This window comes from Stegodyphus dumicola, chromosome 2, assembly GCF_044657685.1.
Source record: "Stegodyphus dumicola isolate Sdum_Otavi_A_Nest chromosome 2, ASM4465768v1".
Lineage (NCBI taxonomy): Eukaryota > Metazoa > Arthropoda > Arachnida > Araneae > Eresidae > Stegodyphus > Stegodyphus dumicola.
In genome coordinates this window covers 166,502,649-166,530,234 of record NC_140769.1, presented here as the reverse complement: position 1 = coordinate 166,530,234, position 27,586 = coordinate 166,502,649, and the positions used below count along the sequence as shown (strand labels likewise).

The following is a 27,586-nucleotide window of genomic DNA, read 5'->3' as shown; positions in this document are numbered from 1 at the left end:
AATATGAATAAAATCAAAACCAATCCGACACAAAATTGGAACCCTCTCTAACCAACTAGAACGAGAGCAATAACCATCCCAAATTCGAAGAAAATAAGTCCCCTCTTTTAAGCGTTTGAGTCCGGCGAAGCGCTATCGCGCTTCACTTGTCGTATGTAAAAAATACGGCGCAGAGCGATAGCGCTTCTCTTGTTTTGTATCGAGAATGCGAAGACGCTGCTGTTGGTTAGTATACTTTACGAAATTATTGAGAGCAGTTGTAGTGATATCAGTAGCAGTTGTTTTATAGGAATTGGAAATTGTTTTCATTTTTTTTTTACCAAGTGTTATACTGATAATTACGAAATAACCCATGTCAAGTCCTAATTCATTTGAAAGTGACTATGTTATGAGAAGTGATAATGAAGAGTATAGTAATGACCTTGAAAGTGATAGTGGAAGTGACATCATCATTCGTTATAAGAGATTACGAGTTATTAGTGATAGCAGTGATGATGATGAAGAAACTGCAAGTACCTCCAATGAGGATATTATTGATGAGTTTTTACCCGTGGATACAATTTTTTCGAACGAATCGAATACTTTTTCTAAAGTACCTGGACCAAAGCATGCCCCTCCTCCTGATGCGAAACTAATTGAATATTTCAATAATTTTTTTTCAATTTTCAATAATTTTTTTTCAAGTATACTATCCAACAGCAGCGTCTTCGCATTCTCGATACAAAACGAGAGAAGCGCTATCGCGCTGCGCCGTATTTTTGGCACACAACAAGTGAAGCGCGCGCCGGACTCTAACGGTTAAAGTTACACAGCCCTTTTTCCCGCGCAACAACACCGAACATTTTCAACCCATAATTCTGTTGAGTATCGCCGTCCATGAGAGCTATTTGCCTTCCAACGAGCAAAACACGTGTTCAACCCCGAAAGATAAGAGAAGGAAAAGGCTGCTGGCCGCCGACCTTTAACTCCAAAGTGGTCGCTTCGTGAGAAACGAAAAAAAATCTCCTGCCTTTTGTAGTACAAGTTTTTTCCGCTAACTTAATAACAGCTTTACCGTAATCAAAGGCACAATGTTTAAGCAATACTATATATTAAAAAATTAAATCTTAAATGTGAATATTAAAATTTCACTATTCACAGTAAATTAATGTAAAGCACTGTAAAATAATATATAACAATTCTACACGACAAGGCTCGTTATCTCATTTACATTTTGGCATGAAAAATGTGGGTGAAAAGAGAGTGAGAGAAAAGCAATTTTAACTTAAAATTCACTTAGTTAAAAATAACTAGATACATCCTCACAACCTGATTTTCTTATTTTGCATGACGTGCAGCAAGCTATGCCTATCAATTAAATTCACGTTTATTCGGTTACCTTAAACGATTCATTTGCAAAATAACTGAAGTTAAAACGAAACACTGTTCGAAAATTTACCATTATATTTTAGATATAAAGCTGCGTTGCCATATAATATGGTCTTTGGATGTCTGATTTTTGTAAGACAGTAGTATTTTAGGAAAGTGAAAGCAGAAACATTTGAAGAAGAATAATAGCTCTTCAGTGTAGTTTGTCAGGACTTGTATGTCTTTTGGCTTGTTTACCGAATATGATGAGTCCTGAATTGGAACAGGGAACTTACTCAAGCTATAGCAAGTTCAAGTATGTGTGGAATGGACGACACAAGGAGGAAGGGTTTACTTTACCCTTTATTCTCTATAAGATCACAGGTGCTCCCGCACTTCGGGATACAAAGACCAACCACTTGTGGTCTGAACGTAAGAATATAAAACTACTAACTAAAATTCTAAATAAGAGTTAACTTGTCTGGCCTTTTAAAAGATTACGTATATAGTACACAAACTGCCGAAATTACAATACGTTTTAAATATCAAGAGGACTAAACCTCTGGCCTTAAAGGCAAGCACCAACTGATTGAAAACTCGTACAAAATGCAGTGGCAAGGCGGCTCACTTCCTCTCTCTCTCTCTAACTCTTGGCAAAAAGATACAAATTAAATACTTGAGCGTTAGCAAGTACAATTTGCATAAACAAATTAACACATTTAATTCTGGCTGGAAGTGGAAAATCGCACGTCTCTGAGGAAAAGATCTAAGAGTAGCAGATTTTCTTTTCCGTGGGATGATGACGATCCGTAATTAAAGAGAGCACTTTGTTGGAACATTGGTAACAATATGTTTAAAAAGTTACCTATACAGGAAATATTGCTGAAATGTTCATTACTCGTAAGAGAAGAGATCGTGATAATTGATGACGCAATTTCAAAATTCTATGCTTTCAAAGAAATCCGTATGGTATATACAGTCCCATTAAATACTCAAGTTATCAGTCACGTTAATTAAATATAGCATTGTTTTCTTCGGAACTAAAATAAACTGAAATTCTAGTTAATTATTAAATTCTTCAAAGTATTTTGGAGTGTGTAAATTATCTTTGAAATGAGTGCAAAACGCTCTACTAGATACAATACATTTCTCAAGCATGAGGAAATGCATATAAATAAGGCGAAAGAAAAATATTTTTCAGAAAATCTTAAATACTAATTTCTTTTTCTTGTTTCAAAACGTGAAATGAACAATTCAGTAGTGAGTTGCTATTCACAGAGAGAAAAAATAACTATAAATGATAGTCTTGTTACTAAGCAGAGTCTTTATTACTGGTAGCAATGACCAATTAGTCAATAAACAAATAAATACATAAATGTTATTTCGGAAAAATTTCATCATAGCAAAATTACATTACAATAACTAGTTTTGCAATATTAGTGAATGATAATAATAAGTTAAAATAATGATATTAATTTTTCTTGCTATTCAAGTACACTTATTTTACTTTTAACATTTATCATTTCTGCTGTGCTTTATCGCTTTTGGTGATATTTTTCACCTCAATGAATGTTTAACAAGACTTACAGCCGCTTTGCAAATTTAAGCATTCTACACTTTTGAATTTTATTACTTTTATTATCTTATTAGGGGGCCTAAGGATTTTTACTATTCATTCGAAATATAACTTTCTTAGTTTTATGAAAATTCTGAATATCATAATTAGCTAGAACTGATGACAGCACTTGGATATTAATTCACACATTATCCGTATCATGTTGCATATTTAAACTTACAAAATGAAGGAAAGCTTATGTAGGGAGTTAAAAAAAGCTGTGTCATCGAATCGCGTAAGATGAAATAATCAACGATGCGTAGCATTCCACTATCATCTTTCATCTGCGCGCGAGTTTGATTAAAAGAATGATCATATTACTTAACGCTAACCCATTCATTTACTCTGGCGTGTCCACAGTTAGATTGTTAAGGCTGCTGGTATTCTAAAGCTGCTGTTAATATTTTAAATTTATCTGCTATTCTGGATGAAACACTGGATGTTCGCAATGAAAATGACACAGATCAGGAAGAGGACCAGAATTAGTCGCCAATCACTCACGGATCCTACAGCAATTTAGTCAATCATATTCTGCAAGAATATATTGAAGATTGAAAATTTCATTCAGTCAATTAATTGAAAATTTCATTTCAACAATAAGAACTTGATAAAAAAAACACAGAAATTGCGATATTTAATGTGAAACTTTCAGATGATCGAATGGGGTATCGCGTGCTTTAACCCATTAACCGCCAAAACTACAAGGAATGTTTTTTTACTCATGAAAATAATAACAAATATTAAATTAAACATTTATAACATAAATTTACATTGAAAAATAAAAAAAATGCTCTTACCTGTGGGAAACGCGAGTGTTGCGTTCGCGCAACGTTAGCGGAATAAGACTACGAACGTTTAGTGAGTAGGATTGTACTCGTGTGATGTTTCTTTTGAGTGGAGCGCAGGATTGCTTTTTAACTGTATAACGTTTTATAAATCTACAAATCACTTTACTTGTAATTAATTTAATATTAAAATATACATTGTATTTCTTTTACAAATACAAATTATTTCAATTGAAAGATTCAAGCATGAAAAGCTTGATTACAATCATGATGTAAAGCTACATTACATACTTTGCATTTATAAACAGTCTGGCTATGGTACTCTTTACAACAAAGTCTTTTGTTATCAACGAACTTTACGATAAAATGTCTACCATCTCCATTCAATGGTTTTCGAATTCTGAATTTACTAGATCTTCCTGTTGCTGACCTATTTCTGGCTGATTCTGCACTCTCAATAGGAGTTTGCAAAAGGAATAATGCATTCTCGCGTCTGAAATCTAAAAGAGACTTTATATTTCCAGTAATAAAAAGTGGTGATATTTAGTAAGTTTAGATATGGTCTCACCTCATATAATTTATCAGTATTGTCAATTTGACTATTGTCAAATGCAAATTTGGCTTCATATTCCTGTACTGTAAACGTGATATCGATTCTCGTACAACAGGAACAGAAATGTCCTTATCAAAAGACCAATACATTTTTTTCTTGAGGTAAAGAATGATATCCTGTAAGCAATAATATTCCAATAAGTCTTCTCATATAAGCCTCAGATGAAATAAATTCTGACTTTTTTTTTTTTTTTTTCTGAGCGTATATATTTGTCTGTTCAACGAGAAGAGAGTAAATGTCTAAACCAAAACGAAAATCGAAAATTTGTGTAGTGCACAGACCTTCTATTTTGTCTTTTATAATTTCTCTTCTATCTCTTTCTTCATGTTGTTCCTGAGACATAACTAGCAGTTTATTTTTTATCCACTTCAAGATTTCAGTCTTCTGCATTTTAAACTTTTTAGTATGACTATAACTGCTTTTAGAAGGCTGAAACTTACTTCTTACGTGAATTTCAACTTCTCCAGCAGTATCATTTGGTAAAATATCATTATCATTATTTAAAACATTGCCATTCCATTCTTCTTCGTCACTAGCTTCTGCAAATTCTGGAGGAACAACAACAATATCAATTTCATTCTGGTCATTATTAACATTATCATCATCTGTTTCTTCATCAAAAAATCTTTGAAGGGTTTCTTCTAATGTAAGATACCTCCTTCTAGGCATTTTTAAACAACCAGAACATGAAACAGAACATCGAAAGGAATGAGTGAAAAAGGAGATTGACTACCCGTTTCCTGCTGACGTAGCGTCAGCGCAACACCTGTTTTTCCTTCCTTCCCAACACAAATATAAACATCTGACTGTTGTAATGTTCTGATAAACGGTGACCTTGACTAAAAATAGATCACTCGTAAAGACGGCGATTCTTTCGTTAAATATTTTCAGCAAATATACCCGGTCGAAAATTTTGCTTAAAGTATGAGATTAATTATTATAAACAAAATGATTGTTTAAGGCAAATATTTTTTACAGAAAGAATCTTCATAACATTCCCTACACAAAATCATCTGCTGGTATAAAATATCTTAGGTAGTTATATTTATATAAGCATTTATTTTGACCGTTGCGTCAACGCAACACCAGCGGGTAATGGGTTAATGTAAAACAAAATCTGATCTGGACACCACATGACTTCCTTGTACGGTTTATTAAATTAGACGCATTTTTTGCTGCATTTCATTTAAATTTATTCCCCGAATTTCATCAGAGGTATATTTCTGATTCAATCAATTCGGTTTTTATTTTTAATTTTTCAATTTTAAAAAAAATACATAAAACCTCAAAGCATGTTCATTAAAAATCCTAAAATACAGGAAAATCTAAAACACCAAAAAAAGTTTAAAACCATTAAATAAACAATTTTTTCGATCGAAATTACAGTTTAAATTAATTAAAATTAAAAGACAGAATTTTTCGGTTTCACAAAACTTTTGGCTCTCCTCGGCAAAAAGACTCATTAGACTCCACATCATTAGACTTAGAGGAAATTAGACAACTTTTAAATCGTTGCTTGTCCTACAACTATTGCATTCAGATTAACTAAAGGCATAAAACCCTTAACCAAAACATTAGAACAAATATAATTCAATCACTTTTAAAGTAAAAAATGCACAGTTTAGAACATATAAGAAAAAAATCTTAGCTCACCGAGCCGGGTAGCAAAGTGGGTACATACATTTATATTATGATTCGGTGACGTCTAGTGCAACCAAAATAGAAGGTGCTCATCTACATGTTATACAAAAGTCCAATGTCCAGAATTGCAACTTTCTGAGGCTACTCGTTTTTGAGTTACGCGAGATACATACATACATAAGTACGTACAGACATCGCAAAAAAACTCTCTTCTAAATCCATTTAAATTTCTTTTACAATACGTTTGGGGGGGGAAGAGTCTTTTATTCAGTCCGTATGTACAGACGTAAAGCAAAAACATCGTTCAAATGGAATCGACAGCGATCAAAATGGATATTTTCTTTGAAATACAATACTCGAAATTTTTCGCGATTGCAATACTTCGTTTATTTCGTCAAAGAAGTAAAAATCATTTTGATAAATTTTATAGTATCTTTATAATTTTGAAACTCACTTCACATTTATTTTCATAGTCAATTTTTGAAGTTTCTTCCTTACACAATGCACAATTAAGAAATTACTTTTATAAAACAGAATAATTTCCTGTTTTTCTTAAATCATAATTATATAATAATATACAGTAAACGTCTCTCATCTTCGATTCCCTTCGCTAGATATTCTTTTCTAAAAATGGCCAGTTGAGAAAATAAACAAACATCGTTAATATAATTATAACTGCATTCTGTGGAAGGATTGTTCTCAAACCTTACGAGACCATCAAATACGCAATACTGCGACCACTGCGATATCTTATTTCTCTATAAAACTTAAGTAATGCTGTTTATCACATAAATTAGATTTACATTTACAGTTCTTAATGTTGCAGAAAACTTATTTTTGTGAAACTCTGTAGTAAATTCATTTATTCAAGCTGATGTGTTTTCTTGTTTCTTTAATTGATTTCGGCAAAGAATACAAGGGCTATCTACTAAGCGTCGACTAATTTACCATACTAACTTTCCTCAGACTAAGAAAGGCTTTCTTTAAATGATGTAATCATTTCTGTATGGTTAATTTCACTTCCCATTCCCCGCTGAGCTGCTGATACTGTATACAAAATCAATGTTGAAATAGCGCCAAAAATTGTTTCTGTTGTTTTTGATGGCAGTAAATCCGGTTGCACCAATTTCGAAGTTAAGTTCTGTGTGTCTTTTAAAAGAAGTTATTGAGTATTTAATATCAGACTAAAATGTTAGGAAATCAGAAAGTAAAATTGTTAAGTTTTTAAACATGATTTACTGAAGATATTATCGAAGGTTTGAGTGAAAGGATTGGCTGCCATCAGCTAGATGAATATTTAGTAAATAAAGAGTGTTTTTGAGTTTTCAAATAATTGCAGAACATAAAACTTAAAGAAATCGGCATGCCACGTACCTACTTCAATGTTTTTCTTTAGAAGACTTCAAAACTTTGAATGGTTCCGACAAAAACAAAAGCGACAAAAACATCGTGGACGAAATCATCGCAGAGAAAACAACGCAAGGCGAAAATGTCGTCGTATAAAACATTGCGGGAGAAATGAAACTAAAGGAAAAATATTGCAGTTTTAAAATATCATGGTACAAAATATGGTCGCCGAAAATAAATTGATTAAAAAAATCGCAGCTTAATAACATCTTCGTTGAAAATATCATGGTAAAAAATAAAACACTTACAAATCATCGCATGACGATAACATGGCAGACATGCGTTTTCCAGCTTTTAAAAGCTGGTGCATAATGATTTGTGATCTTCCTTTTCTAATCTTTCTTAGAATACATTTTCATGAAAAATTAACAATAAAACTTTAAGATAAATTTAATTAATTAAGATTTAAGAAAAAGATTAATTTATTAATGAACTTGTTAGTTAACTATGTCGATTCAAATTTAAGTGCAATAAGTTGCATTAATTTTCTACTCATTTTCAGTTTTTAAATGCTTGAGTTTCCTTCTTTCTTTTTTATCACTACATTAATAGTTTATTCCAAAATATGAAATATAAAACTAAAAATATTTCTCTTTCTTTCTTGCACTCACAAGTCATTATGCGAATATGCATTTACAATTTTTAAAGCCTGGAAATCGCATGTCTGCGATGATTTGTAAGTACTTTGTTTTTAAACCATGGTATTTTCGTTGGCGAGGTTTTTAAACTGCAATGTTTTTGAACGCCGTTATTTTTGGCTACGATATTTTGTACCACGATGTTTTCTCTTTGCTTCTTTTTCTCCCGATATGTTTTACGTGACGACGTTTTCGCCTTACTTTTTTTTTTTTCTTCCGGGACGTTTCCGTCTGCGATGTTTTTTGTTGCGATATTGTTGGCTGTAACCCTTTAAATACAGCTAATCTATTATGCAAATCATATCATTGCTTGACGGCCTCTGCAAGACAAGCACCGTCATAGAAAACCCAAAACTTCTTGGATGAACAATTATTTTTTTTCAAATGCATTTTCCCCTGAAGGTGGCAACAAGTTATTTAAAATGTATTTTGATATGAAATTTTCAAAATATAAGAACATATCTTTAAAAAAATCCAAACAAGAGCTTTCTAAAAGGATATAAACAGCGAAACAGGTGAAGCTATTTCAGCCGGATTAGAAAAGGAAACAACTTGTATAAGTTAAGTAAAGTTTTTTAACCCTCTTCAGGAACTGGGCAAAAACTTCCTTACGCATATTGTTTTAGAAATCATAGAAGGGGAAAGAAACCTCTGGAAGCTTTACATCACGCTGCTTAGTTCGAAAGTAATAAAATTCCATTCAGGGATTAAAACATTAATTTTTCATTAACTTTTTTGAAAGATTCATGCAATTTAAAGTAGATAAATGATTCATTTAACCGCTATGAGCTTTACAGGGTATCTCAAAAGGTCGTTGCGAAACTTAACATCCGGTCTCTCATATCAAGACAAAGAAGATTTGCACACGAACTTGTGCCGAAAATGCAACCGCGACCGTTAGAGGGCTTATGGGACAGTTCGCAGGTTTATGGGGGAGTGGGAAGTGCGATCAAATCAGGAGAGGTCATTGCAGAAGAAGGAAAAACCGGTTTACTAACTCAGCTCTTCATGGACATCTTGGGATATTTTGTGCACGAAGTGTTGCGAGATCTCATGGTTGACGTCCCAGCAGCTACACCCCGAAACATCCGGTTTCAACATGATGGAGCGCCTGCACATTTTAGCAGCACTGTTCGGGAATACCTAGATAAAATGTCGATCCTGATCGCTGGATTGGCAGAGGTGGACCAGTCGCATGGCCATCGCGTTCCCCCGACCTGGAGATAGTTAATCAAAAATTCGTTCAAGTTTTACAAAATTCGAAATACGCAATAAAATATTTTAAAACAGTATATATTTAGAATTTTCGATAGACAGTCTCGCGCGCTGCAGATAAAAAAATTTTTTCTTCTTACACTGTTGCCATTGCTCGCTTTGAAATTATCGAGTTTGATAATCAAAAATTCGTTTTACAATACATGAAATACACAATAAAACAAATTCGAAACTCAAAGTTCGGGCTTCTAGGTGCCCATATTCGGGTGGAGGACTACATTGTTCACAATTTTCACAATGTGAAAAAACATTTATGCAAATTCTTCAGTACTCAATTTCTTTAAATATAATACAGAGCGATAATATTTGGTGCCAAAATTTGAAAAGTGATTCAGATTTTGCGTTGATATTGAATCAACGCAAAATCCTATTTTGTGACTAATAGCCCTTCTGGGATAACACTCCTTTTCCTTTGGGCTAATAAAAAGAGAGACAGAAAGAAAGAGAGAGGAAAAAAAAAGAAAATATATTTATAGGAAGATCGTTTATAGTATTTTCTATAAAATATCCTTAAAGGAACAGAATATTTAGTTGCAATGAAAAATTAATTATTAGCATAAATTTGAAATATTTTTTTATTTAGACATTTTTACTTTAATGAATAAGCAATTGTTCCCATTTCCAGTCTCAACAGTAGAAAATCATGCCTGAAAAAGCTTACATTTGCTAAGAAATTTATATCGAATAGAATTATCACATATTAATTTTAAAAAAGGCAATATACTGGCAAAAGCATAAAATTATCTAAAATCTTAAAATCAACAAGATACATTCAAGTTAAATTTAAGAAAAATTTAACAAAATTTAACAAAAATTGGAAATTTTATAATTTTTTTGCATCTACGCTTTTATAAAGTCTGCTAGAAATAAGAATAAACATTTCCTCCCCCTCTTCACGTATTTGTCCAAGATAAAATGGCATTCTCTTTCTTCTGTATATTTATCTCTTACGTTCCATCTGTGAATTTGTAAATTTATTTTATTTTGTTTTGCGTTGTTGTATTTTTTTTTTTTTTTTACTTACGTCTATAAGTCTTGTGTAAAAATACTATGTGGTGCACAAGGGATTTAAATATTCAATTAAAAATATGAATGAACAAGCACAAAATTTATTCTTGGTTTACGAGCATGCATCAATAATAAAACAATTTCTTTCAGTTCAAAAATGAAATCTTTTGCCTCATTTGGGACACAGTTCTAGGTTAATAACTTATCCAAAGAAGTTTTCATAGAATATAAAGCTGAGGTAAATAGATGTGTTTGCTTTTGTTTCCCTCTTAATAAAATAGTTAAAATATCATTTACCGTCATAAAATAGTTAACATAACCACGTTCCGTCGCAATAAAATAGCTGCACTGAGCACGAATTGCATTTTTATGATGATAAAATATCCCCTTTTAAATCCATTCCGTATTTTTCAAAAAGATGGAATATTTTTCGATTTATTTAAACTCGACGGAATATTTTCCGAAACTGAAACTTTAATCTTCAACTCGTAACAGAGACGGAGGACTTCAGGAAAAAATTCATGCATTATCGAAACGAAATGAACATGTGATCGAAAAAAATATCTCAAAAACAATATCTCATTATCTTTCAATGTTTGCATCTCATTCAGCGTTTTTGGAAACTAAAAGCTGCAAACCAATAAAAAGATTTGAGTTTCAAATCGCTCTTCCTCGCCTAAAAGTACAACAAAACAAATAAATATTCTTCTTCAATTGGATTTATATTTTCAAACTTTGTAGGGATGAGATTTTTACTGTGATATAAATTCTACAAAAGTAAAACAAAAATAATTTTCGCTCGCGATATATTCTTGCAGAAGCCGTTTTTATTTTGCATATAAAAGTACACTGTGAAGAAGCTGTCCCGATAAGTATTTTCTTAAAAAAAATTTCTTGTAAATCTCCAGGAGAATTTTGCAAATATGGATATTTAAAGAGGTATTTAAAGATACATTGTTGAAACATATTTCAGTATCTTGGTGTAAAAGGACCGATATCTAATTCTGAAGTGTTTTCTTGAAGGTTGTCTTAGTCCCTGAAGAATTTAAATCATATGTATGTAATTCAAAGATGTATTTTACAAACTTTATTTATTTCTTTATATTATGAAAGCTACGAACTTCTATTTTAAAGATCTTATTAGCCAAAGGGTCAATGCTCTTTTTAAATTATTTTATGATATTGCTTTTGAACTGAATTTTACAGTTTACGTGCGAAGAACATGATATTTAATAAATAAAGGTAACACGCAAAATGTTAAAAAAAAGTTCTTTTGGGCGTATTATAAAATCTGAAAGCCTTCAGATTTTTTTAACACATATAAAATGCTAAGTTTTATCTAGCGTCTCTCAGTCCTCTGAGCACGCGTATGAATTCACTTTGTCTCCAAAATGCTAGGAACCCCCCCCCCCCGATTCTATAACAAATAGAACAAGCTAACCTGAGAAACTTGGTATGGAATGAATTGCACGGAAACGGGAAAGGGAGAACTAACAAGTAAATAAATTCAGCTTTAAAAGAAAAAAAAAATAACTTATATATGCATTTCAACACGTTGACTGCCGCGCGCATTTTACATGGTTTGCCCTTGGCGCCAACAAGAACTTTTTATTATGCTATGCATATTATGTTGAAATATTACCTACAGAGGATAAGGTGAGTTGTAGAATCGTGTTTAATGCATTTTTCGTGATGGGGGTCACCGGTGACCCTGAGGCGCTGTAGACCATTATTGCGATTTATTATTCTTCAAACAATTTAGTAATAATGGTATTATTTAAAAAATTATCATCATGGATATTTACTCTAATTAAGAATATAATTGCATTATTGGTCAATAATTTTATTATTGGTCCGTCGCCGGTCACTGGTGGCCCCCCACGGCACTGTAGCTAAGTCGAGTGCCGGCCACGAGTGACCCGGCAGTTAACGTGTTCGGACAGTATGAATCGCTCCCGTAAAAAGTATATGGGAATGAGAATGAGAGGATTAAAAACTAGAGAATAAATCCATGGACGGAATAATTTTTATTGTCCCATGTAATGATTGTGAGAGAAGACAATATCACTGATGTGAATAATTTTAGGGTTATTAAGGATTATTTTAAAAGAAAACTTGGACTGTGACTCGGCTTAAGATGGTTTTTATAGATAAGATGATAGATGTGCCTTAGATGATTCACCGTTTAGCTTAGAAGAAACTAGCAATGTGGTTAAAGATTTGCGTAACTGTAGTGCCGCGGAACTGGATGGGATTACTGCAACTACGGTAACATTTTTATTTTGGAAACATTCTGATTTCTGTTTGTTGTTATATACTGTCTTGATGTACTTTATTTTCCTGAAGTGTAAAAAGTTTCTAGAATTTGTTTATTCCAAAATCTAGCGGGGCGGCCAGATACGTGTTAAAATTCTCTGCAACGGTTTTGGATAAATTAACTTACAAATGGATTATATTTTTTTTTGATAAAGAATGATTTTGTATCATCAAAACCATATGGATTTTCAACAGACTGCCCCAGAGAAAATGCTCTTTATGATCTAGTAACTATTATTAACTCACAAAAATCCATGAGGCTCTGGTCTCCTTCGATGTCTCCACAGGCTTCGACTGTATTAGATGGACAATTTTTTCTCTCCTTCCCTAGAGGTTTTGGGGTCTTCAAAAATATTTGCAAAATCTTTCTTAGTTACGTTTTGAAACGAATGTTATTTAAATATTCAATAAGGTTATTTATTTTGAAAGAATGCTTTACAAAAGACGCTTAAAAGATTCCTGCAGTGCTATCCTGCACTGGAACAAAAAAAAAAGTTATGGACTATTAAACAGAGCGTTCAAATGATGTAAGAACGTTATATTATGCATGATTCGTGCATGATACATGTGATTCGCGAATGTTCTTAAAAAATTAGAGAAACTAGTTTCAATAGCTGTAGAAGATTTAAAACAATGCATCGAAAGCGAAAAACTGAGATTAAATTTTCAAAAAATTATTTTTTGTTTTCTCCAAAAGGTGGATAAAAAACGACCACTATAATATAAAAAACTATAATATGAAGATATTAGAATTAAATGTGTTGGAAAACTTAAACATTTAGGTGTTTTTTCAATTGAAATTTGAATTTTCAGCACCATTTCAATTATATTTATGAAAGAACAATTTCTATTCTGAGTTACTATAAAATAAATTTCTAAGCTGAGTCATTATCATTGAAAAGTAGCATTACTGTATTTATCTATAAAACAGTTATTATTCTCATTATATATTATATATTGTTGGAGCTCGGATCTTCATTGCCGTGGGCCTGCAGCTAACCAGAAATAAATTAGATGCAATACAATACCTCGGACCACATGTTTTAAAACAGTTTCGATGGAAGTCGTTTGCATATTTTAAAATAACCTACATTTTAAAATTTTTATTACGATAAATTACATTCGTAAAATATTGATTTTATTACTTCTGTAGATTTTACTGCAAATAGATTTCACATGTTTATATTATACATTTTTTTCTGTGTTTAACACAAACCTTAAACATATTGCATCAAGAAAAGCAGTGAAACATCAGAAACCAAATGATTGCCTAGGAAACCTGGATATATTTACAGACGGTTTGGGTTTTGAAAACGGAATTCGTGCAGCATATACGGTTTATTTGTATAGTACCTATGTAGATTGAACTGAGCTTGAATCTTACATTTCACCTGAAAGTTCATTTCGAAAAATATCATAATCAGCAATAAAGAAAGCTCTACTTTTTACTAAAACAATTATACGTTAAAATTGGTAAAAATCTGTAGAATTCACCTTGAACCAAAATAAAAAGAAAATTACTTTTTACTGATATTTTAAAAAAAAAATTATTCCCATCTTCCTAAAGGAAGCCTATTCACTCTGCTCAGAGTCTTGAAACTCGCTATTTCAGCTACGGTGGTCTACTATAATATTACGAGATAAATACAATGTGTCATCGTTAATCAGTATAATGCGTTGCAGTTGTGCGTGGGGAGGCACGACTGACTGACAAGGAAGAAGTGGTGGCAGGCGCTCACATAAGGAAGAGCCAATTACTGCCAGCCAAACGGTCGTACGGATGTGGTGTGGGCGCGCGAAGCGGGCAACTGGGAACTTCGTACAGTCTGTCTATCATAAGAAAAGCTCTCACCAGTTAGTCTGCAGCTGTCTGTTGCTGTAGAAACGAGCCTTGACCCATTTTCCGAAGGGGTGGCTTGAAGATTTACTTCAAGACATTCCTTCGACATACAGTTGCCATCTTGGCGCATTTAAAGATGAGCTGGCAACCCTTGGTCCGTCCCTATTTAAAATATACTAGCCCTGTTGCTATGGCAACCACCACCTGCCAGACACAAGGAGGTTAGAATATAAGGAGGGAGAGTTCGCAGTTTCCTCCATTATCGGGGAATGAAACTCCACGGAACAAGCAGCGTCCATGTTTGTTACTTCAAAACATTGCAATACGGTAGTGAAACGTACGTGTTTGTAAGCTGTTCTATGCATGCATTTTCCAGTAAAAATATGTTAAATTTATAATGAAATGCTTCGTTATTGTTAGGTTTTTGTTTTAAAGTTATAAAGATGATACCTGTAATTTACTAAGTACAGAAAATCATTAAGAAATATTTCGAAATCTAAATGCATGTGCATAACATTAAAGCCTTTAAAAATTATGATTCTGGATAATTTCAAGAATTTGTTTAGGTTTTATTAGCAACTTCTCGGGTATTATACTTTCCAATTGTTTCTTTAAGAAGTGATATTTCTGATTTATTCGCAATATTATTATAATTTATTAAAGAATCATTTTTACCTGAAATTAATAACAGATAATTATCTAAAAAAATGGTAACATGTTGCATTTTTTTTAAATGAAAGTTTTAAATCGATTCTTTTCACAACCAATAACCTTATATCAACAAGAAAATAAATATTAATAAAATAAAACAGATTTATGTGAATTCAATGATTTCAGTTTATGCGCGTTTCATATTTATGAATCTCAAAGAAATTACCTTGAAATATCTTTCCACATGTTCAATTGTGTAAATAATTTACTTATATTTATCGCTATACTGCCCAGAAATTTGTAAGCTTATGCAAAATCATTTTAACAACAGAACAGTTTATCTTGATCAAATGCACAAATTATATTCGTAACAGTTCACAAAACTTAAGAATGAATAGTAAATAATACATAAAGAAAAGCGTTGCTTTATTTAACACCTTCACAATTCATAAAAATAGTAACAATTGATTTCTTACTTTTCATGAAAATTATAAAACGAATTATCTAAGCGTTCAAATTATACAGTTTAAATTCTAGCATATATCATTGTATGTTAAGGAACGAAGATACCAACTGTAAGCAAAAACATTAAAATGTATTTAACATGTTTCGATTATTATTAAGTCATTTTTGTCACATCAGGAAAGAAAACATGGCATTGTGATATTTTTTAACATATTTATAAAATTGCATAAAAAAAAAAAGAAAATCAATACTTACGAGTGAACAGTAATCCCAGGAATATTTTTCGAAAATCTATTTGTGCATCCATATGCAATATAAGCTGACATGCTTCAAAAAGAGAAGGGGAAAAAAATGTTACAATTACAGACTTCCTTGCACAAGTCACAGTGATAACAGTAACATGGCCGTCAAGCTTCACCTTTTAAGTTGAACCTTCCCTCCTTCTATTCTAACCTCCTTGGCCAGACACAGCAGCAGGAGCTGTTCTTCTCGTAGACAGACAGTAGCTTTCTGTGTTTTGGTTGTACTTATTGCGTTGAAAATAAGCATTTGAGGGCTTAAATAAATGCTTTCCAACCGAGCGTAGACCAGGTACTTTCTGTGCTTTGGTTGTACCTATTGCGTTGAAAATTGCGTTGCAGGCCGTAGCTTTCTGTGCTTTGGTTGTACTTATTGCGATGAAAATAAGGGCTTGAAACAAATGCTCTCCACCTGAGCGTAGTCATTTCCTCCGCGCCACTACAACGGCCGTAAGTGGTGGTGGCCATTTCATCATGGAAGAGCCTAATAGGTGACCATCGTTGCTTCCTGCGAAGGGACAGACATTTACAACCGTGCCTTCCCCGGGATTTAAACCCGGGCCGATCGGTACGGCAGCCAGGTTCACTAACCACTGTACAGCTGGGCGGCTTAATAAATTTTTTAATAATTTTACTCAAAATCAGTCTTAATTCTGTAGTATAGCATAAAATAATGCATAACTGAGGTCATCATTCTGAGCGATTAATGACACCATGCTGATTTTTAACTGTAGTATGCGGCACAAAACAAGAATATTATGAGTGAAACATTATTATTCTTTAATTTATTCTCTGTTTAGTAGAAATGTAAATTTGGGATAATGTTTTCGCAAGCTGAAAGTTAGTTTTTTTAACAATGTGTAATCAGTACGTTTAATTAGTATATAGTATAAAGTATAGCGCTATACTTTATCTAGTCATCTAGATGACGTAACTTTTCCGTTTTTCATACAAGAAAAAAAAATACACTTCTGCAGTTTTAAAACGGAATTTGAAGTTTGTTAGCAAAAGATATCATAAAAGATACATAGGAGAGGAGGTTCCAAAAGTTATCCTTGTATGATTTGAACACATTGACAAAACTTTCTTTAAAACAGGATTTTCGAACTAATTTCGAACCATTCACATTGGAACCTTTGTGCTTCTATTTTTAAACCTTATAGTTGTTTTTTGGCAAATGGTGATGATATATCTTAAAAAAATGAACTGATAAAATAATAGCCATTACACCTGAAAGAAAGAAGATAAATATTCTTACCTTTTCTTAAATTGGAGAACTCTTACTGAAACTTGTTAAATTACCAGTGACTCAACTTTCCTCTTTATCTTAACTGTTTTGCAAGTTTCTCAAAAGATAGATTTCCGGTTACTGGGCCACCATCTAGAACAAAAAACCGATTTTGAGTTTTTATGAATCACTAAAATTTTGAACCTAATATTTAAATGGTTTCTTTAAAAATAATTCCTTTCTAACATGCAGTTTAGCATTTGCAGCTTAATATAATCAACTGTTATAAAAAGACCAATATCATGTAACAGTCATGCCACACAGAAATTAAAATGTGCATGCAAATAGCTTAATGAATATTTAAGTATACCTTGCAGTAAAATATCAATCATATCGTTGATATCCTCTTATTAATTAATACCTATTATATCTAAGAAATCCAGAATTAAAAAAATAAAAACTAAATTATAAGATCTGGCAATGCATTGTTCTTCTAGCAGTTTCGAGCGTAACGTGAATGTGAATCTGAATTATAAAATTTCCAACTCGGCACATAATCATTAGCGATATTCGTAATGATAATAGAAGATATAGATAATAGATAATAGAAGATATAATACATAATACAAGGGTGTTGGAAGTGATTAGCTATAATGATATTTCTAGCTTTAGTACATCAATTTAGCAGTGCTACAAAAGAAAGATGTTCAACTGGGAAAGATGTTTGGGAAAACGAAACCAAAGGGAGATATTTGGAATAATTGTGATCATTCATTTCTGCATACAATAAAAAGAAAATTCATCATTTAATTGGATACTCTTGTAAGGATTCTTCCATTGCTTGTTTGCATATCGATATTTTCTTCTTTGAGTTTGAATGCTTCTTCTTGAATCGATTTATGCGACTCGAAAGCAAGTTTCCTGGGAATATCTTTTGATTTTTTGTTGATGGGTTCAGAAGTACATCGAAAAGATATAGTTATTTGCTCTTATGGAGAGAGTATATTCTTCACGTCTCAACCATCCAGTCGATAATCAGACATTCTGCTGCGCATGTAGTAAAATATCGTTGATATAACATGCTTCGACTTGATAGTGTTCAACATGTTATAAAAGATGAAAAGCAATGAGAGCAGCTTTAAAGATTTCATGATCCATAATATTGCTCATGAAATAAGAAAGCTCATAAATTTTATATTTTTCGAAGTAAGAACTTTCAACAGGAAATGCGCTTACTCTCCATCTTCATTGCGGGAAGTTATTTATAACGCAAAAGAACACAATGGAAGAATATTGATTCCTGTGGATGAACAGTATTCTGAATAACAATTTTTTTTTTCAAAATCTTGTTTTTACTACATTAATCAAGTTAATGACATCAAGTATATTTGAAATTCCATGACAGCAGAAACATTTTTCGTGTTATTACTATTTGAATTTATTGTTTGAACTAAACCTAACTTGGGAATATTTGAAAAGGATGTTGGATTTTTAATATAATAATGATACTTAGTACTATGCATTTAAACTAAGTATACAGAACGGAGGGTGTGTGTTCAGCGAACTAAGTATTACAGAAAGTAATTAAACTACACAGTCTTAGCCTTAAAAATGAAGAGTGTGTTTAAATGAAGAGTTTATTTTCATGTTTGGTTTAGCCTTGAAATGAACACGTATTTTGCCTGGCCAGTGTGTGCTTCCGGAGCTGAGTACGAGATCTTCGGTGTACTTTGTAGATACATTAGGATTTTTGAAAGCACGAAAGATGAAAAATGAGCAATGCCTTATCCTTGACTCGAAACACGGACCTCTCGAATACGCGTCGAGCGTGCTGACCACTACACCACGAAGGCATGCTAAGAAGGCGGGAGAAATACCTTATGTACTCCCCCTTATAAGGGGCGACTGGGGTGTTACGGGACCCAATCGCCAAATCCTGGTGCTGAAAAATCGTCATGCACCACCTGTTTAGTTCGGACGCCACTGTAGGGACTTTAGGATTTTTGAAAGCAGGAAAGATGAAAAATAAGCAGTGCCTTCGCCGGGACTCGAACCACAGGCCTCTCGAATACGCGTCAAGCGTGCTGACCACTACACCACGAAGGCATGCTAAGAAGGCGGGAGAAATACCATTTAACTTGACTGATATGCTAGTCGCTGCACCCTGATAGCACATATAGGAATGAATTCGATTCTGCACAATCCTTTGTCCTAGAGAAAGGCTGAACGATCCCCAGTTAATGAACGAAATTAAGTGGTGAGTTATTGTGAACCATTAGTTTTAGTTTAAGTCCCATATATAAAGACACGAGGAATTTACCAGCGATAAACTTGAAAACAAACGATGTTCTCTCTCAGAATCCTACATGAGATCTTCGATTTTCTGGATCGATTTGCTAATCGCTGCACCACAAAAGCGCACGGAAGGAATGGCATAAATCAGTTACATACTGGGAGTATATTTTCCCCATTTTATTTGGGTTTAAATTAGATGATTTGAATTAGAATCCCATTCGAAATTAGAATAAAATGTCTTTTTGCATTTCCGGTATTACCTAAAATTTAAACCGTGATAAATTAAATGGCCTGTTCTTTTGAAATCAGTTTTATATCTTGAATTAGGAATGATATCGTCAGCAGTGTGAACGGAAAACCAATTTCAGTAAGATTTATTTCGAGAATCATCAAAGTTATTTTAAATTATGTCAAACACTATGTCTTCCATTTGCTCTTAAAGGATCATATGAAGTGATGTAGAAACATAAACGTCGTTTATATTTGAAAAACTCGTAATATATTGTGCATTTAAATATTTGTGAAAAAATAATAAAATAAAACCAAGATTTTCAAAATGAAAAACTAACTAGGAATGAATAAGCGGAAAAGTGATGATTCATATGTGATGGATACAGGATAATATGTAAGAATATTCAAAAGAAAAGAGAATTGTTTATAGAAAATATAATGAAAGTTATTTATCGTTTCGGTTTACTTGGAATGGAGATGAAATGAACCCTCAATCTCAGTCTGTTATTTGCGGTGAACTATTATCCAACCAAAATATGAAACCATCGTTTCTTAAAAGAAATCTTGAATCTAAGCATGCAAATTTAAAGTAGGAAATCTAAAGAATATTTTAAGAGGAAATTATCGGAGTTCAAAAGTTGTGAACAAATAATGAAAGATTTTGTTACTTCAAGTGAAAAAGCTTTGGAAGCTAGTTACCTAATAAGGTTAAGAATTTCCAAGATTGGACAGTCTCACACTATTGAAGAAAACGTTATATTACGAGCAGCTAAATATATAGTTTTAATAGTAGTCAACGAAAAAGTGGCTAATGAACTTTATAATATTCCAGAATCAAATGATGCGTTACGTCGACGAATTCATAAAATGGCAAATTCAATAAAAATTGCTACTTTGACTGCTACTAATAAATAGTATTGCTACTTTGATGCTCGATGATTCTCCGTTGGAATTTGTAGAAAATGTTAAGTATCTTGGTGTCATTCTTGACCAAACTTTAACATGGAAAAAGCAGATTGAATTCCTTTGTGCTAAATGTGAAAAAAATATTAATGGATTTCACCGAATCGCCAAACATACTTTTTGGAGTAAGCAAGATGTTAAGAAACTGATGTATAAGCGGTGTATTTGTACCTTTCATTTCGTACGGTTGTCGTGCTTGGGGACATGTTCTTGCCAAGAAGGTTAACAAAAGAAATTTAAGAAAGATTCAACGGAGAATTCTTCTTCGTATTATTAGTGGTTATAGAACCTTAAGCTATGAGGCTACTTTTGTTCTTGCAGGAGTTCCGCCTATTGATTTTGAAATTGCATATAAAAATAATATTTTGAGTCATTGGCAACTGATACTTTGGAATACTGTATTAGTGGAATTGTTCCCTTCACTGATCTTCCTCATCCCGCTACTTTAGAACCCATAAATTTCTGCGATTATAAAGAGACCGTTGAAATTAGTTTCCATATGGTTTTCTTTACAGATGGCAGCAAGATGAACAACAAGGTTGGCCTTGCATTTGTTCTTTTTGAAGGCCATTCCTAGGTTTCTTCTTTTAGACACCGTATACGGAATGAATGCACAGTTTCTCAATCAGAACTTCTGTGCATTTATCTTGCCGTCAAATGGATCAAGGATAATGAGACAACATCCTGAAGGTACTTTATTTGTTCTGATTCTCTTTCTTCTCTTCAACCTTTAAACAGCTGCGAAAAATTAGTTATCGAAACCCTAGTAATCGTTAGTTCACTTAGAAATAGAGGAATTGATATCCGCTTTGCTTATGTGCGTGCTCATCATGGTTTCTATGGAAATGAAAGAGCTGATTTCTTAGCTAAAGATGCCTTAAATTCACCCATTGTTATCAACATTAGCATTCCAAAGAGCTATTGGAAGTCCTTTCATTATAAGAAGTTATGTGGAATGAGGAATATATTTTCATATTGTAATGCTGAGGTCACCAAAAAGTTTTTTTCTTCTTCGTATTTACCATAGACTGCATTCCGAGTCTTTCCTCTCTATAAATTTTAAAGTGTCTCAGTTTTTTATCTGGTCACGGTAAATTTGCAAGTTACTTGTTTCGTTTTAATCTAAGATCAAACAATTAATGTGAATGTTCAAAAACAGTGCCTCGGGATGTGGAACATTTTATTTTCTCATGCCCTACATTTTATGGCCCTAGATTATGCTTACAGAACGATTTGAAAATGTTCGGATTGACTTGGACAGTGAACTTATCTATTTCCGTGAAGCCCAGACTGTTGTTCTCTGCTTTTGTTCGTTTTATTTATGCATGTAACTTTTAATGTTTTAGTTAACTTACTTCTGTAAGCCCCGTGTTGCACATATGTGGCGCACGAGGTGGCTGTATATTTTCAAAGAAAAAAAAATCGATAAAAGAGACACTTATTCAAGAAAAAATAAAACACAGTGATTATTTCGCATTGCAATTAGATGAAAATATTTGTTCAATTATTAGTTTACATACGCTTCGAAGAAGGCAAACGAATTGCCGAAAACTAGTTATTTTATGAATCTCTTCATAGACTAAGAATGATATTCCTTAGCATAAGCTCATTGCCGTATGCAGTGACAGAGCTCCGGCTTTAACAGGAAAACATTCCGGTGTTATTTCTCAAATAAAGAAAATTCAAATTTCCCTCTGTGATTCAAAACTTGAATTGCAAAAATATTTATTTAATGAATTATGGTTGGCTCGTTTAGCATATTTAGCTGATATTTTTTAAAAGTTAAATGAATTTAATTTAGGATTACAAGGACAAAGTAGTAATTTGTTTACTATTAGAGATAAAATAAATGCAATGATTTGAAATTTTATCTCTCGAAGGAAAAGGACAATCGATAGAAATTTCCTGTGATCGAACTTTAACTGAAGATTTTCAAAATAACACACTTGTTAACTTTTGGCTGAACCGGAAAAAATAATTTTATGGCAGTTCAAAGAAAGCTATTAAATTTTATTGCCTTTTTGCATAAACTGTTTGTGTGAACAATGATTTTCTTCCATGTGATATTTGAAAAATAACTATAAAACAAAATTAAAAGTGCATTTTACTTTACAGTTAAAACTAAGCGTAATAGACCACACATAAAGAAACTGATCTCTCTTAAACAGGCCCAAATTTTGCACTAAATTTTAGAATTAAAAGTATGTATTATAACTTAAATTTTGATAATTAAAATGGTAACCAATTTTTAATCTAATATTTTTATGTGGGCATATTTAATGCAAATAGACAATAGGTTCTGAAAATTGCTATATATATATTTAATATTTCTTTTGAGAAATTGAAAACTAATCGTTATAAAATGTAGTGTAGGTACAAAAGTTTTTCAGTTTTTGTTTAGATGGTATGCGTTAGTCAAAATGTTGAGAAATGCTGACGAAGGCTAATTATCTAAGCATAAATAATTTAAAAATAAAAAAAAACCTGAAAGCTTTCAGATTTTGAAGTACTCCAAAAGGTGGAACTCTAATTCTAACTGCTCGTGTTCCACAAAGTGTACCACGAGGCTTACGCATGTTATACCGTTAACAAAATTAACAAATGTAGTATTAATAGCACTGCAAATGGGTACAGAATATTAAAAGAACAATTAATAAATTTAAATGATAAGTAAAGAAAGGAAATAAGTAAAAGAAAAATAAAATTAAAAAAATCTGAAAGTTTTCAGATTTTAAATTGCGTCTAAAGGATCGTTTATTTAACGTTTTGTGTGTTACCTTTACTTATTAAATATCGTGTTCTTTGCACTTAAACCATAAAATTCAGTTCAACAGCAATGTCGCAAAAATAATTTTAAAATGAGCCTATCTTTAAAATTTCCGATACACAGTTCCGCGCGCTGGAGATAAAAAGGTATTTTTCCCCGTAGAGTATTGCTCGCTTTTTAAATCGTTGAGTTTGTTTAATTAAAAATTCTTTAGAGATTTACAAAATAAAAAAAATCGATAATTAAACAGATTCCAAATTTCAAATTTGGGCTCTCAGATGCCCATACTCGCAGGATTACGTCATTAAAAATTGGATGGCTCTAGGTACCGTTGCTGTATCATAATGCGAGAAACATACGTACATTCATGCAGATTCTTCATTATTTAATATCTTGAAATATAACGCAGGCATTTGGTGGCAACTATTTGAAAGTGGTACAGCCTTTTAAAGTTTTCAACGCAAAATCGGAAAACGGAAACAATAGTCCTTCAGGGGCAAATCCCCTTTGGACTAAAAATGAAAAGTAATAAAATAAGGATAACTCAATAATCTAAATTAAGAATGAAATTTCTCTTTTTCGAAATTGTCTTTTTAATTCGACAAATTTCAGATAAAATTGGTGTCCAAGATACAGACAGATGCTTTCTAGTTGCCTGAAGTATTTTTCCCTGCTGGACATGATGAATGCACTCAAGAAGAATAGCTTAACATCCTCATCATCGATACCGCGGCTAACACAAAGAACTTGAATAAAGTCCAGATCGCTTTAAACAGCTTTTAAAATTGTCATGTCCAGACAAAAATTGAGTTAATTTAAAATCTGTTGAAAACTGATCAACTTTTACTCTCTGAAAAGTTATAGGGAAAAAACCCTTTGGTCCATTCTGCTTTTGATGAGGCTATATATTCTCTGTTCCTAATGCGGATAGCAATCCTTTCGATTAAAGCGCTTCCAATGACAAACAGGAACACGGAGATTTAAATCACTGTGAAGTTTCGTGGTGAGCTTTTCTAAAGCATCAGCTCTCTGTTTCCAGTATTTCCATAGCGTCAGCGAACGTAATCAGAATGAATGTCGATATCAAGATCTTGCAAGATCTTAATAATAATCTGAAATTCAACAGCACGTTTCTATGAAACACTAACTTTCTGTAATAACTGTAGCAAAGAAATAAAATCATTCCATGTTAAAATACGCAGTGAAACCAAACCAAAACTACAAGAATTTTGAAACCATTTCACAGCAAACAAAAGCAAGGCCAACCTTATCGTTCACCTTACTTCCGTCTGTAAAACACATTCATTTGTACTCTTCAAGAATAGCGTCAGAATAGCCAACAACTTGTATAGGATTCCTGTTAAAAGGATGCGAGTGCAGAAACTGGAATATTGCTGTCAAGAAATTTTGATGAGGATTACCTGAAAATGCTTTCCATCATTGCAATATTGCTCAAACTCTGAATATCTAAGGGTGGAATACCAGTTACAATAAAAGGTGCCTCGTAACTAATAGTCCTATAGCATTAAACAATGCTTAAAAGAAATCTTTTTTGAACTTTCCTTAGTTTACGTTTTTCAGTAAAGCACTGCTCTAAACTCTTGAAGCATAGAAAATAACCAGCACTATTCCTTGCTTATAGATAAATTTAAGAACATCTGTTTTGATTGCATGTGTGCTTTTAGGCATTTAAAATAATCCTGAGAATACCTTTTCACATTTTCCAGAGAGATGGAAAATATGATACTGTCACTGAAATTTGTTATCCAAGATAACTCCTAAATACCTTATTTCTACAGGAAGATCCTCAAGTAATAAACTTATTCTGCAGTCGGTATTCATCTTTATGTTTAACGTCATAACTTTGCGTTCAATCGGATTAAATTTCAATTTATTTAAGTTTAGAACGACTGAAACGCAGTGCTAAGTAAATTTTGAGACTAAGAACAAGAATCGACGAAACTTTTGGATTCAACAGTTAAAAGCGAATCATCTGCAAAAGCAATTTTAAAACAGTTTTGAAAGGCTGGTAGTTTACACAAATGATCCTTGGGGGCAGACCTTTTCTAAATGTTTTTTTACAAAATGGTTTTTTTTTTTAGTCCAAAGGGATTTCAGTCCCGAAGGACTATTGCTTTCGTTTTGGCATTTTGCGTCGGACTCATAAACGTCGGTTCACTTTTCAAACTGTTGCCACAAAATGTTAGAGTCCTGCATTATATTTGAAGAAATTAAATAATGAAAAATCTGCATAAATGATTGTCTATTTCTCGCATTGTGATAAAACAATGGTACATAGAGCCATCGAATTTTGAATGACGAAATCCTACTGCGAATATGGGCATCTGAAATCCCAAATTTGGAATTTGTTTTATTATAGATTTTATATTTTGTAAAACTTTAACGAATTTTTGATTTACAAACTCAATGCTTTAAAAGCGAGAAATGGCAACGTTATATAGAAAAAAATACTTTTATCTCCAGCTCGCGAGACTGTGTATATCGGAAATTCTAAAGATATGCTTAATTTAACATTATTTTGCGATATTGCACTTGAACTGAATTTTATGGTTTAAGTGCAAAGAACATGATATTTAATAAATAAAGGTAACACTCAAATCGTTAAAAAAACGCCCCTTTAGACGTAATTTAAAATCTGAAAAATTTCAATTTTTTTTTTTTTTTTTTTTTTTTTTTTTTTGTCTTGCTGAGCTCGCAGTCTCCTACTCCGACTGTCACAACTCACTCCTGCTAACTCACTTTTTGTCTTTTGAGCTTTATTATTAAGCATAATTTTTTTCGCACTTACGCCATATACAATTCGACGGCAAAATTACTAAAATTTTAAAAGCAGCATGGAAGTATACGTTTAGATTTCGCGATTGCAGCATTAAGTATTAGCATACATTTTTTCATGTAGTTCCCCCCTCCAAGCCATTTATCAGTTTTTTTTAGTAAAATGGCTTTATTATTTCCCCCCCCCCCTTTTTTTTCTCTTTTTCCTTATTAACATTTTTGTGTTTACTTTATTTATTAAATATCACGTTCTTAGAGCTTACATTACATAAAATTCGATTCAACGGCAAAATATTTAAAGATAGATAGAAATGAAGTTAAAAATGCTTTTTTCGTACAGTGGTGCCACCGCTCGCTTTGAAATCGCTGAGTTTGAAATGGAAAATTCGTTAAAACTTTAAAAATATGAAATAAATGATAAAATTGGAAATTCAGAATCTGGCTTTCAGGTGCCCATGTTCGGGTGGAGGACTACGTTATTCAGAATTTGATAGCTCTAGGTACTGTTGTTCGTTCACAATGCGAGATTTGCATACATTCATCCAGATTATTCATTATTTACTTTTTAGTTCCTTGTACGAAGTAAAAAAGGAAGTATTGCAAGCGAAAAATTTCGGTTATCATATTTCAAAGAAAATATCCATTTTGACTGCGATCGAATGGAATTTAACGATGTTTTTGAATAACATCTGTACGTAAATACAAAATAAAGGATGCTTTTCCCCTCGAAAAATTATTAAACTGATTTAAAATAAATTCTGAAGAGAAATTTTCGTGGCGTCTGTGCGTACGTATTGTATATATCTGGCATAACTCAAGCCTCAGAACTTTGAAATTTAGTATATAGGACTACTAAAACGAACAGATGTGCACTTCCTACTTTTACTGCAATCGGTATCACTCTGTTACTTGGCTCAGTGATCTCAGTTTATTCTTTTATGTTTGAAATTGTGCCTTTTTTGCTTTAAAAATGATTGAACTATGTTGTTCTTATTTTCCAGTTAAGGTGTTTATGCCTTTAGTAAAACTGCATGCAATAGTTGTGGAATTATAAACAATTTGAAAGTTAAGTGCGGCTAAGCCTAATTATTTTTACGATAGCGGCCATGCTTGTTAACATTTGAAACTTAGCAAAATATTGGATTTCTTGCCAATCTAGGAAAACTAAGCTTTGCAACAACAAAAATAACGCCTTATTTTATTATTGCGAATTAAATCATGCTTAATCCATTCTGGAATTTATTCGAGGAAATAAGTGTTTCAGATTTACTTCGTAATTTTTAATACAGATATTTTGATTATTTTATGTATTTTTGCCTCGTCGCGAAGTGAGAACTGAATTAAGTGAATGAGAAACACTGAATCGTCTGTGAGAAACTGTTTTTTGCTTGTTTAGTTTCTTTTAT

The 27,586-nt window shown here is 32.5% G+C and overlaps 1 protein-coding gene across 3 annotated transcripts in view; it reads right to left on the bottom strand.

The window, feature by feature from the left end:
• LOC118193914 (neuropeptide S receptor-like) overlaps positions 1-27,586 on the bottom strand; it is a 1,011,430-nt gene that overhangs the window by 307,244 nt on the left and 676,600 nt on the right. For all 3 annotated transcript variants that reach the window (XM_085811422.1, XM_085811424.1, XM_085811423.1), the window contains exon 4: positions 17,159-17,281. The gene's annotated coding sequence lies outside the window, so the exon portion shown is untranslated. The remainder of the gene's footprint in view (positions 1-17,158; positions 17,282-27,586) is intronic.